The sequence below is a fragment of the Pelecanus crispus genome, chromosome 3 (assembly GCF_030463565.1).
Source record: "Pelecanus crispus isolate bPelCri1 chromosome 3, bPelCri1.pri, whole genome shotgun sequence".
Classification (NCBI taxonomy): Eukaryota; Metazoa; Chordata; class Aves; order Pelecaniformes; family Pelecanidae; genus Pelecanus; species Pelecanus crispus.
Window position 1 is genome coordinate 103,994,321 of NC_134645.1, and position 14,713 is coordinate 104,009,033.

Genomic DNA, 14,713 nt, shown 5'->3' on the forward strand with positions numbered 1-14,713 from the left:
TGGCCAGCGGCAGGTCTGTCTTGGAGCCAGCTGGCATTGGCTCTGTTGGACATGGGGGAAGCTTCTAGCAGCTTCTCACAGAAGCCACCCCTGTAGCTCACCTGCTACCAAAACCTTGCCATGCAAACCCAATACAGCATTTCTGTAATCTTTTTATATTTTCTTTTTTTTTTTTAATTAGGTCTTTTTCCAATTGAGAATTATATTTGACAAACTAAATCTGCTTTACCTAAATACATAAACTCTATTTTAAACCTTTTGTTAGGGGCAAGAGTCAATGTTAAAAAGAGAATTTCAGATTCCGTATTTTCCCTTCTGCCTTGTGATACTGAAAACCAAACTTTCCTAACTGATTTGAACCTTCCCATCCAAGTTAAGCTTACCTACACCATCTTCCTAATTCCACCTCCTGCAGAATAATGCCTTCGTTTTAACCTACCATATAAATGCAACTCATTGATTTCTTTTTTACAGGCATGCCACTACCTGCCCTAACTTCCTTAAACTATTTCTAATGCATTTACTGGTCTTCAAAGTGCTGTAAATATTTTGTTTCAGTTGTCAAAGATTCTTCTTTACATATAATCATTGTGAAAAGACAGTCAGTACTGTTACTGAGTATGTTTAGTGGGTGGTGTGTAAGGGACGAGCAAGCATATGCAATGTGAAGCACAAGGACGTTACCAAGGAAGATTGATATTTACCTGAAGGTATCAAGTATCAGTAAGTAGGTATGAAAACACACCGCACAAAAAGTATTGTGATTGCAAGATAAAATAGCAAAGTTCTAAGTCTAAAGTAGCCACCAAAAATAATCTTTTCAATTTTCTACACATGAAATTTCAAGATAGTTGATCCTCTTTATGCCACAGCTTCTCCCCACACAACATGTAGATGCAATATTTCTTTTCTTCTCTTTTATTCTTTTTTTAAAAGACTTACTATTGCCATTGACTATAAAAGCCAGCCAGGTCATAGAATCATAGAATCGTTTAGGTTGGAAAAGACCTTTAAGATCATCCAGTCCAACCATTAACCTACACAACCAAATCCACACTAAACCAATCAAGGGTAGACTAGACTAAACCATGTCCCGAAGTGCCACATCTACCCGTTTTTTGAACACTAAGGTAAGTGCTTCATTATACGTCTCTTAATTAAGTTAGTGAAAACATTTAATAGAGTAATTTTTTAATTTTCTTCTGCCACCCTACAATAAAAATGCACTCCCTAGTCTCCCAGTCACCTTTTAAAAACTGCATATAATGAGAAAGAGATATATTGGGCTCTTGATCCTTGCCATTTGGCTAGTACATTTTACTTTTATTCTTCCTTTGGAGGGGTGGAGATATTCAGTATAACCTTGTTAGCATTGCCCATTTAAAAGTCTTTTCCTGAAGGACATTTTAGTGATTTTTGAGATGATTTTATTTACGGAGCTTAATATGTCTTGTCTTTTATTACTGAAGGCTGTACTGCAGCAAAGCTCTAAAAGACAAACCTGAAAGTAGATTAGTTATCCCAACTGTTCAGACTTTCCAGACCCACTTTGGCACTTAAGGAGTTTCATTAGCCTTTCTAGGGGGAAGAAAGCTTAAAAAGTAATCCAGTGGTAAAACCAAACCCCGCAGTACACTCTAGGAGCAAGAGTGTATGGAACGGACGGGGAAAAAAATATAAGGCTTTTATTTTATCACTGGGCCCATATGGGACAGGATGCCATGTCAGAAGAAAAGGGTTTAGCATAATAGTGGAGTCTCAAAATACAATTTGGGCTTGAAGAACAGGTACCTTGAATTTTCTGACAGCAGAATTTACAAAGGTGAATTTGTTAAAGGTGGAGATAAGCAGTATCATCTGGGTGCTGTGTTCCTGTGGACTTCGGAAAAGTTAGGAAGTGCAGTGTATCCCCAAATGAACAGAAGTGCTAAGAGGTAGACTTGGAATTTGGATCTGGTGATACCCTCATGTACAAACCCTCCCATTTTCAAGGTAAAGAAATCTCAGCTCTAATCTAGCAAAATAACCATATAGTTATGGTTGGCTAAATACAATTCCTAACCCAACTGATACCAGAGGAGGGATTATTTTTTTCAGCCCAAATTATTTTGACATGTCAGTCAATGGTGGATTTCCACACATTAGTTACTTCTTCTGAAGCTATGGTCTGCTCGTTTAGCAGAAGTTCAACGACTCACCGTGCCACTAGGACGTTAAGCATGAGCTGTATTCATGTCAACAGAGCCGTTAGCAAAGACAATCCCTCTGCTGACAGGAGCTATAGACAACCCACTTGCGTAGGCAAGATGCAGTGCTCTACCAGGTTACCACTCCTCGCAGTGAAAAGCTATGCAGTAATTTCCTCCTCTTTTCACCTCCTCTTTTAGCTGACATTAATTTTATCAATGTATATTTTCCATTGAGAGGTTGTCATACAGCTGACTCCAACAGGCATTTTAACTTGTGAGGTCACAAAACAAACTTCAGTGTTTCTCTGATCTTATATATGAAACGATCCAGAGTCAGGCAGAGTAACGCTCCCCGGACAGGATTTACAGCAGCTAGCACAGTGAGATGACTGAACCAGGCAATCACAAATACCAGAGAAAGAGATGTACCTAAAACATCTTCTCCCATGTGGGTCTATTTTAATGGCTTTAGACATCAAAACTAATTCCCATTTTAAAGTGTCTTCATTTACTCAGGATTCAATAATCAGCTGCCTTTGGAGAAGAAGGTCTTTCACATAAACATCAAATTTTTGAGCAATTCACCCAGGAAATGGGAAGCCCTGGCTCCCAGTCATATTGCAGCTGGACAGGGTTTGAACTCACAACATCTAACTCTTAACATGTTTATGAGGTTTTTTAACATCCTCTTTTGAATATCCACTACCAAGAAGGGCACAGGAAGGGAGCAGACAAAAATGATATGTCCATAGGGACATGCCTATTTCATAGCATAGACCTTGTCTTCTAATTACCTATCTACCTATATATTTTCTTTCATTTCTGAGGTGATGTGTGTCCTTGGAGGGCTGTAAAATTATTTCAAAGACTATAAAGCAGCAGTGGATCTGCTGCCACCAAACTAGCCCCTAGCTAAAATGCAGACATTTGGACTGGCCAGGGTCCATAGAAAAAAAAGGCTTCTGTCCTGTTTTCATGGCAATCTGACAGCAGCTGTGATGGATGTGTGCTGTCACTGCAGGGCAGTGGGTACAGCATTCTGGATATGGCCCTTCTTCTCCTAAGCCCAGTGCTAGTAATCCCCAAAATGGAAGACAATATGGTCCCACAAATGGGTGCTGGCTCCTTCACCCCAAACCTCTGTTGGATAATAGACTGGGCTGGGATGCAGTTGCCACCTGGCCACAGGGGACGCTGGGCCTGGCCGCTACCCAGTGGAGGACATAAAGGCTACTGTCCCATCTGAAATAGCGCTGGCTGCGCTCAGTGTTTTGGGTGAAGATGAGGTCTGCGATACCAAACTCCTCCCATCTGCCCTACCTATAGGATGTTGATGATCCTCAACTAGCCCTGCATAGCTGAAACTTCACCAGCTTCACTGGCAGCAGGCACAGCAAGGGCAAATTAGAAGCCAAAGGGCAGTGATGGGCATGGCCCCTTATACAGAATATGGTGATACGGTCAGAAGGCGTATGCCCATCAGGTGATAAAGAAACAGAAAATATGCTAAAAACCTTTATAATACAAGGGTGAAACGGGTGAAGAGTTAAGCTCTTACATCACAGACCACTCTTGCCATCATGTTACATGAGCTGTCTGCCCCCAAGGACGGCGTGACAAGAACAGGATGCACCATTGGCCCTAGGAGTCATCATCTGGTGAGCTTCTGACCTCACACAAAGCATGAGGCAACCTCCTGGCAGTTCTTTATGCTTACTTGCCCAGTGCTTAGAGATATAATTTGGAAAATTGAAATCTAGTTCACAGTCCTCTTCTGCCTGATTGAACTCAAATCTTTTATCCCTCCAGTGTATCCTTCCAGCATATTGGTTAAAACAGGATTCAAGTTACTTGGGCAGAGAGAGAGGGTTTGACCAAATGACATTTTAACATTTTACCTCATTAATGCATTCCCACAGCAAATTACTTCCTTATGAAAATCCATTTCTGATGAAATGTATACACCAACTTCAATATACATAAATTTCCCTCCAAGCTCTTCATGTTGTATAATCATAAACACAAAAAATCCTAAGAAATCTACAGTTACTTGATGGCGAACATACAAAACCCTATCATTATGGAGAAGGCACAAAAGACAGGTCAGTTACCGGGACGTAGGAATCAACTTCTCTATCAAATAACTCATATTTGTTGCTCTTTTCAGCAGTTATTAAAACAAGCCTATAGCATTTTAAGGTATAATACACAATATGTGGAGAACAATAGAAATAACTATGTAGGCGTAGAAAGACTCATAAGTACTCTCAGGATTGTATATTTATTAATTTATTGTTAATTTATTATTTTTCTATTAATATCTCACTCCTTCACAGCAAATAAGCGAATTTTAGCCATCTTGATTAAAACACTAAATAAAATCTCAGAAAACAAGTTGTTGTTATTTTTATAGTGCAATTAACGACGCTGCATATTTTTGCATTTTGTCAGTTGTTGCAATCTGCACTTTTAGTCCCAAATAAGTTACTCTTAATTAACTGGAAGCTTAGTAAATATATACCCCAACTATCTGGCAAAGCTTTTGACAAAGTTACATGCAGCCAATATATGCTTTCCAGCTCTCCTCCCTCTGCTCTGCTCCCCAAACAAATCTGTGCCTCGGTTTCCCAGGCACAGTATCAACAACGCGAGTTCCGCGTGTGGCTTCCGAGTCCCCGCTCCAGCGGCTCCAACAAGGGAACATAACCCGGAGAGGCCACTTGGTCCTCACCCCGCGTTAGAGGCTCCACAGGAACACTGCATGGGGTGTGCTTTGGTCAGGCCACGCAGGCTGGGTGAAGAACTGTTTGATTGTGACTTCAGGTTGTTGTCCCCACAGGAATTAACGCACTTCAGCTTCAGGCTCCGCTGTTCAAACCGTAAGAGTTTACGGGAGCTTCAGAGAAAATCAAATTTTCGTTAGAGAGAGCAGACACTAGAAAGGACTTTTATACTGTCAGCCAGAAGTGGAGCTGGAAGGAGGGAGGAAGTGTACTGTAGCCTTATATAAAAAGACCAACAGTTTAACTTTTTTTTTTTTTACTGAGTAAAGTCAAAACTTTTGGTACTTATTTGTCTGTACACTTAATCAAATACAAGGTTTCATTTCATTTGCAGCAGATTTATTCAGTTTAATTCAGTGTGAATGAAAGTAAAATTATATAGATTTCATAGCAAATTGACCTATTACCCTTGCACCAGTCTTCTTGACAATTCTGCCTGAGAGTTTTCTGATTGCTCAAATGCAAAATATCCTGCTTCACTCTTGTAAAGTGTCCTTTTTGGCATCTTCATTTATATTTAAGTTTTCTTTGTGTTTATGTAAAGAAAAGGACACTAAGTGGAGGTTGTTTTTTTTTTTTTTAAACAGTTTCTGTTAAATTTTGTAAATATATTTACAAAAGTATCTAAAAATCAATCTAAACTCAGTCCTGACATACTTCAGGAAACAACTTTCTAAAATCCCACATTACCAAAACCATTACACGACTGCAGACAATTTCTCTGGCTTAGCCATGCGGAAAAGCAAATCCACATTTCTCTAAGAATCTAAGTAGAGCATTTTAATCTCTGCCAAAAGCATCCTATTTGATATGTAAAACATTTTCATCTATAAACTTGTATATTAGGACACCTTCATCTCACAGTGCTGTGAAGTTTAAGGTGGATGGAATACTTAGATACCGTCTGCCATATGATCTAACAGTGGCTGGTCCCAGCATCACAAATATCTTACAGGTCTTCTTTAACTGCAAATATCAAAAGCGGAACATCTTAATAATTGTATACTTTCATTTTGTTGTATGTTCTGCTAAAAGATAACTATGTCCACATAAACATATGAAGTTAATAATATAAAATACCTACAGATCTGCACTAATCTCAAAATATTTATCCACAATCTCTTCCTTACAGAGTTCAGCAGTTACTTTTCCACAGATTCTGCGTGCAAGACAGATGGCATTTCACAGTAGAAACCAGATGAGATATCACATAGACAAATTTGCAACATATGGTAAATACAAGTCTCTTCCTGACTCTGGTAGATCATAGCAACGTTTTCCCCAAATACTTGTGTTGTTTTGTAGTAACTCAATATTTCAAAGGTTTATTCAGACGGTGATTATCAGTGTCTTGATTTCAGAAATATATGTCCTGGAACAAAATCAGTTTATGATAATCTCAAACATTTAGCTTGTTTCATAGTATTTTTTCTCTGAAATGGGCTAAACTTCACAGACTGAACTGGAATAGCAGCACAGAATCTGGCAGTCCACATTTAAACTGCTTTCTAGCAACAACTGTCTGCAAAGACACCCATCAGCATGCAAAATTTGTGATGTGGAGAACTAATGCTTCCAAAAATAAGGATGCTGACTACTCAGTACTGTAAATTAACACCTTCTATCTAACAGAGCAGGTTTAAAATAAGGTTACATCAAACTTACTTCAAAAATAGTTTGCACACGTATGACTCACTGTACACAAAGCTGATTTTTTCCACTGCTACTAATGTGACAATTATGAATTATTCCAGTTCTTGAAAAATTTCTCAAATAATAAAAATCTGGCAACCAGGCAAATATATTACATGCCTAGCTACAGGCACATATGTGTATGGTTTTTTTCCTCTAATTCCTGCCACTCCAAGTTTCAAATTACATGGGTAAGTACATCTTACTGACTGCCAAGATTGGGCCACAAAATAGGTAAGGTCACACAAGGTATTTCTCAAATCATCTATTTCCTATAAAGCCTTCAGTGACTCAAAAGAGAACTTGAAAAATGTGGGGGAAACTAAATGTTGATGAATGACAATATATCTATGAAGAAAAGAAGCAAATTACTATCTTTGTAAAACCTGTAATTGCCTCTGAGAATGACCCCACTTAACTATAACTTACTGCATTCAGGTTATTCCAGTTCCTGAATGGCATTAGTTTATCATTAGGAAGGTTTTGCACTTCATAGGAACATTTTCCTCTAATTTCACATGAGGATTAAAATACAGCTCTGCAGGAAGTCTGAACAGCACGTACAAATGACAGTGGGTAGCAAGAAAAACTCTTCACAGCTTAGGTCTCTGGGTAGCTTTGTTTTAATTAATTTTATGTATTTTCATAACAAGTTCTCAAGACCAAAGCAATGGAAGCGCCTGCTTTCCTCTGACCTTCTTAGACCTTTTGACTTTATCCTGTTGAATAGCAAGCTAATTTCCCCACTGTAATGATTGCTGCCAATATTTCAATTTTTTTTCCTATTAGACATTCCAGTTTTAAGAAACCAGTTAATTGGAATCCTTTTAATTTCACAGGATTATTGTCACCTTCCTTGTATCTCGTTTCTATTCTATCTGCTTAAGTCTTCCCAGAAATGCTGTCAAAATGTTTATTCACAAGATACACAGAAGTAAAAAAAATGCATTTTCACAAGGTATTTCGGTCAACGTATGCACATGTACTGTAAGGTACCTATATATATGTATGCATGTATGTACATATACAGGTAACAGTTTTCTATATTACTCAGATTCTTCAGCTCCACTGATTTTCAGGCAAGCTGTAAGTCCTCAGTATATCCAAAACTCATATAGCCTCTGTTACGTGGTTTTAGATGAACTCAGGTGCCTAAATGTAACACTGTGAACTTGAAACTTATTTCTGTCACCCCAAATTCTGGAAATTCAGATGTAATGCTCCCATCAACTGAAAATAAAGTAAAAATAAGCTGATAGTTTGCTTGACTATAGTAAGCACTGTGTTCTCCAAAATCCTTCAGAAGGTTCTGTATATTCTGCCAAATTTAAATAAAGGAATGAATTACTAATTAAAAAATCTGACTGCCAAAGCCTTCTGATCATCATTAAGACAGTTCTCTTCAGCTGCCTTCGGCAGCAAATTTTAATCAGAAGAGCGTTTGGTTTGTTTTCTTATCCCCAAATAATTTCTATTTCTAGTGCTCCTCATTTTGCCCCCTGGTCATTGAAATTTTGATTTGGAGATCCATCACATGAAAGATTGATAAGCAGTATTCAGAACCTGCTTTTCCAGGGGAATATGGTGCTAATGGCATAGCAAATATTTAATTTCAAGCTCTTTATTGCTAATTTTGACTCAGTTCCTCCCTCCTTTGCTATCTACATCTGCATACCTTTGCTGTCTGTTAACTGTTAAAGAAGCACTTTCTGTGCTACTAGGAAATATTTTCAAATGATTACCCAGTTAAGGTTAATAACTTCATTTCCTTCTTGTTTGGTGGCAGATCCCTCTTTCTCAAGCAGCCGTTACATTTCATTCACTGGATACATATTTAAAGTAGCAAGAGCAGGAAAAGAGAAGCAGGTCTGTTACTACAAACAACTCAGCTAATTTCGATTTATCAGTAAGTCTGAATATACACAACTTTAAACACTTCCAGCATTTTCTTTGGGCAAATGCATTTCCAGATGAAGCAAGCTATAGCAAATACTAAAACTGCACATGATTCTTCAGTACATATAACTGAATAATCTAATATTTAGTGTTTCAATCCTGATGTTGTCCGCAAATATTTTCATTTCTCTTCTCTATATTTTTATTACTCAAAAAACAGCACATAGATCAATTATTTTGATTTTTTTTTATCAGTCTCTACAGAGCTAATAGAAATAACTGTATTTAGAAATTCTACTTTGTCATTGTATGATGCACTGTTTGTACTTGATAATTCAACAGCATCACTAAATATATTGGTTGAAATTAGATGAAAGCACTGCTGCCAGCAACTTATCTTGTTTTATTTACTCCAAAGCATAGAAACTATTGCCTTCAGCATGAGAAACGTCTTCAGAACTGTTGACATCTCAAGGCTCATTAAGTTCTACTCATAGACCACGTTTGGTTTGGGCATATTTAAGACTTACATAACAATGCATTAATAACTGCAGTCTTAAACATTAGTATGCTCAGAATTACAAAAATAGCCATAAAAATACTTCAGTGCAACACATTTTACATTCTCTGACCTTGTTGACATAGCCCCAACCCTGGGATTACAAAACAACAGTGTCAGACTGCATCATATGATCATCAGTTGCAAAAAATACAAAAGAATATACTCAAAATTTATATTTTTATATGTGAAATATATGAAAATTAAAACTGCATATGATATATAAATTAAAAGTATAAAAATTAAAAATAAATTACAATAAAAATGGTATGGCTTCTAAGAAGTTATTTTTGCCTGTTTTTTCATTTAGACGCCAAGCAAAACTGGATTATTTGTAGAATAAATTCTTAGTGTAAAAAAATGCAAGCAGCTATTGATTAAAAAATGGGACTTTATATTTCACAGCTAGGCTTCATGTAAAAAAATACCGCATAGCTACTGACACTTTTACATTGTGACATTCAAGTGAATGTTTTTTTTCATACCTAGATATTGCTGTGATTGGGTTGTATATTTTTTCTCCAACTTTCAGCAGACGTTCTGTTTAATGAAAGCAAGAAAACATAAACCTGCTTTGAGAGGACACTATATCGTGTGTGACATGTAAGCTTGGAATCTAATGAAAAGTTGGGACGGTTTTTGTTTTAGGCTATTCAGGTGATTCCTTACAGGCATTGTTTGGAAAATTAGTTCTTCTGATAGCATAGAGAGGACAATACATAAAATCTACAAAAATAAGTGATAACAACAGAAATAGTAGGTCGGAAGAAAATGGTAGGTCTGAATTGCAAATTTGCAAGACTCTTAGTAATGGGGGTGGGGAGAGAGAGAAAGAAAAAAGAATGATGAAGAATATCAGTGGCAGCAGATCTGAGAGGCAAACCTGGGCTTCCAACTCAAACCCTTCAAAAAAATCTGGATGTTTTGTGTCTGTGAGTCTGAGATACTGAATTGTGGAGAAGCGTCTCTCTTGGCAAGTGTTAACCTCATCTCTTTGTCAAGCAATGAGTACAGAGGAGAGAAAGCCTGAGACGGGGAATAACTGCAGCTCACTGCATGCCTCGCTGGGGCAAGGTCCACTGTCACCCCTGTACGTTTAGGAGCTAGTGGGAACGGGTGATCTTAGTCACCCGCTCAAAGGAGCGCATCACCACTCACTTGTGTCTCTGACCCTGTATGTTCTACTTCAGCTGTATGATCGTACTCTTAATGACTTACTAGCATGCGGTTCAGCTACTAGGTATTCTATATGAGCAACTACATTAAAATCCAACTTTAAAAGGATTTACGATAGTAAAATATAAACATACATAAATGGAAATATTTTCATCGCATTAACAAAAATATAGTGACTAAAAGTCCAGCATGCAGCATATTTTCACAGAAAACACATTATATCAAGAAGTTGCTGTCCCTTTTTGGGTTTGTTTTCTTTTCAGGATTGCATTGGCTGAAATGCATACATTGTGTGGAAGAAACAAGGCAGGCAGCAGATGCATTAAATTGGCTCATGGTGAGATTTCAAAATGTAGTTGTGATTATGGAGATACCAGCAACTAGAGTGACTCTAATGGGACTCCCAAGGACTCTTGATGAAAGACTATTTAGAATCTTAGAATTGTTTAGGTTGGAAAAGACCTCTAAGATCATCCAGTCCAACCATTAACCTACCATTACCAAGTCCACCACTAAACCAATTAAGGGTAGAGTAGCAACCCCACGCCTCCTGGCTTGATGGCTGGATCATTTATAACGAAAGTAAAAACTAGGAATCATTAAGAATGGAAAGGACCTCTAAGATCATCATTCCAATCATCAACCCAACACCAGCATGCCCACTAAACCATGTCCCCAAGTGTCACGTCTACCCGTTTTTTGAACATTTACCATTTTTATCGATAAATCAGACAATTATATTAATGTAAAGCTTGCTGTTAACAAACAGATGACTTTAATAAAGGACAGCATTACTTTCCTGTTATAGGTCGATTTGATTTGCCTTGCAGTCAAACAAAATAATTTCATTGTAGCTAGGTGCACCATAATGCATCTGGAAAAAAAAGAATATGGGCTATATGCTCATGTTAAAAAAATGGCTTGGAAAGCAGTAATCACAGGAGAATGTACAGAAAACTTTCTGAATAGGAGACCTCGGTGAAATGATATGGCAAAAGGGAATAGCATGACCTTTCGGGGGTCTGTAAAGGGGAATACAAAATAGAAGGCAGGAAGTTGCCCCACCTCTGCACATCTACTACTATTACACTAATTTGGTATAATTTGCTTCCTAATTTGGTGTATCTGCTTCCAACATCAAAATACTGGAAAGTGTTCAAAGGAGCATCAATGAAAGTGATCTAGATGCTGAAAAGCTAGCATTACGATAGGTGCCTTACGGGGCTTGGGATATCCAGTTTGTTGCAGAGAAGTTTCACAGCTGATTTCATTAGTGTGTCCTGGTACCTGCAAACAGAAAAGATATCCAAGAGTAGGTGCTAGTCAATCTCCATGAAAAGATCTAGTAAGATCCAGTGGCTAGAATTTTAACTTAGACAAATTGAAGAGAGATGCAATTTTTTAGCTGCAAACAAGTCACACTGCTGGCTGATCTCAAGAGCCATCAAATCACACACATGCTAAAGCCTTGAAATCTGTGAATGTATGAGTTCCTCCATTCTTCTCTTTCCTTTGTGGGACATGATAAGAAAAGTTTCCCAAATTGCTCGCAATATACCCATAAGACATGCTGGAACGGTTCAGCCTCACTGAATTGTTGGGGTTTCACAAAGAAGTATCTGCGCATCATCAGTATGACAGACAGGTCGTAGTACATGCTCTTACACTTCATAAAAGCATTACCCAATATATGGAATTTAAAGAAGAGAAAATTTAAAATTATTTACAGCAGTCACTAACTTACTGCCTAAATTAGGGCACTTAGGGTAGGATATATCTCCTCTAATCTTACACAGCTGTGGCCACAGGCTCCCTTTCCAGTCAACGGCGGGAACTGAGGGAGCAGTTCACCTGGGCTACCTGACAGCCATCGGAAGGTGAACCACACCATACAAATGTTTACAATATAGGTATTAGGTGAGATGAATCCCAGCCAGGCACCTCACATCTCCTGTGATGAAACCTGGGAAGTACAATCGAGCATTTCTGATACAATTACTTTGGTATTAGGCAGGTAACAAATTTCTCTTAGTTAAAAGGAGGGCTCTCTAATTCAAGGCCTTTTGGCACACGCAAGCCCTGGCATCAGATGGATCCTGAGACTTGCAGCGGGGGTCAGCATTAACAAAACGAAAGCATAAATTTCAGAATAAAATTTATATATGCATCAAATTTAACTATTCTTTTGTGGTCTAGCTGCAAAATGCACTAATCCAAGAGGCATCTATTTCGGCACAGGCAACACTAATTGACTCTAGAGTGAAGACGTAGCCTTGGGAGCAGGAGACAGGGATAAAGAGGCCTCAGCTGTGCAAGGCAGTTTTCAGCAACCCGAACTTGGTTGTATCTGAGCGTTGCTCGGCCATGCTTGAGTAGCAGGAGTGCTGGGGGGGCACTGAGAGCAGCCAGCCCAGGCAACGAGATTGCTTTGCGAGATGAAAAGACAAAGGGATGTTAATGCACTGGACATGTTTTATCAGTATAACTTAAAAAAAAAAAGAACATCTTCAGGTCTTAAGACTATCGTGTCTACAATTATGCTAAACCCTACCGTACAGCGTTTTATATAAAGCGTGGGAGCTGGCGGACCGTGTGCCACGGTGACGGGCTGAGACCTGCTGTGCTCACACCTTAGTCAAAAAAAAAATGGGTGCTAGCCAGAGGAACGGCGGCTGCCCTCAGTGACAGCCTGGGGAAAGCCCATGGGTGGTCACACCGCGTTGTTTTCCGTGGAAGATGCGGTGAGGAAGGCAGGCCGGGGGGCCGCGAAGATCAGCCTTGCCCGGGTCCTCCCTCAGGAACCCAGACGAAAACCTCCCACAACCAGGCGGGCGGATCCCATCCGCCTCCTCTCCCTCGCCTCCCCCCCGACTCGGGCGGCCGGCGGCCCCCAAGCCAACCCCACGGGGGGCTCCCGGCCGGCCCCCGCGCCCGCCCCGTCCCCGAGGAGCGCCCCGGCCGCGGGCCCGGGGCCGCCACCGCCGCCTCCCGGGGCCGCCGCCACCGCCGCCTCCCCGGCCGGGGGCCGCCGCAGCGGGGGCGGGGGCAGCGGGCGGGCGCCTCCCCGAGCGGCGCCCCCGGTCCTGACGGCGTTTCCGGGCGGGGGAGCCGGGATGTGCGTCCGGGTTGGGTCGGCCCCAGCGAGCGGTTTCCTCTCGCCGTGCCTCCCTCTCCCCGTCCCTGCCCGCCTCCCTCGCCGCCGCCGTGCCCTCTGAGGGAGCGCCGCCCGCCCCGGCTTGGTGAGGGGGGCCGCGGGCGGGCGGGAACCGGGGCCCCGCCGGCGGCGGGAGGCGCCCCGAGGCGGGAGGGGGCTGCCGGGCCGGGGGGGCTGCCGGGGAGCGGGGCCGGGGAGGCGGCGGGGGGGGGCCGGGGCTGCCGGCCGAGCCTCCGCCCTCAGCGCGGCGGCGGCGGCGCCCCCCCGGGCAGGGCCGGGGTTGGGGGGGGGGCAGCCCCCTGGGCGGGGACCGCCGAGCTGCTGTCTGCGCCGAGCGCAGGTCCTGGCTTAAAATGGCCATCCGGACTCCTGGGGGCCGAGCGAGCGGCAGTTTCGCTCGCCGAATGCCCGGTGGAGATGTCTGTGCGCTGATGTTTGATGCGGCCAAAGGCGGTGCGGAGCCATCATCCGCCTGGGCGGGCCGCAGCCAGGGCGTCGGGTAGCGCGGCTCCCCCGGCGCGGGGGGCCTGTGCGCGGCCGTGGGCAAAGTCTTTAAAATAGCGGGATTTTCTCCTCCTCCTTACCGCTTGGGAGGAGATTCCCTGCTTTCCAGATGCGAAGTGTTCCCGTGATGATGTCCCGGCACAGAAAAGGCGGGGGAAGCTCAGCTTTTGTCTGCGCCTCCCTTTCTTCCTCATTTAAAAAAAAAAAAAAACCAAACCGAAAAAACCCAAACCGCCAAAACTTGAATGAAATACCTTTACAGTAAGCCCAGTAAATGATTTTCCATTTTTGCACATTGGAATTCTAGTTGATATAGAAATCTCCGTGCCCGCTATAACCGCTTGCGCTGTGAACTTTGGCCGTGTACTTGAGCAGCTTGGCTTTGTCTCTGGTTAACGTACGGTGTACGGGGCAAAATTAAGGCCAGGAAAAATTAGGTGGCTTCCCTGCAGCGGCCGTGTGATGTGAGATTATATAGTCACACCTAACATGATACAGACTTTTAAAATGTAAATAAGTTGGGCTTTGAGCATTCATAAGATAAATCGCCTAAAAGTTTAAAGAAAAAATGTTTTAAGGCAGTTGGATTATTCAGTTTCGTGTTTTTAAAAAAAAAGAAGACCTTTGGAAAATGCATTCTCTTCAGAATTACACAGTAATATTTATACGTTTAGTGTTTTGATTCACGTGCCAAAAATCAAATAAGAGCGCACAAATGTATTTGATTATGATTTTTATTGACTTCCTCAGACAAATTTAG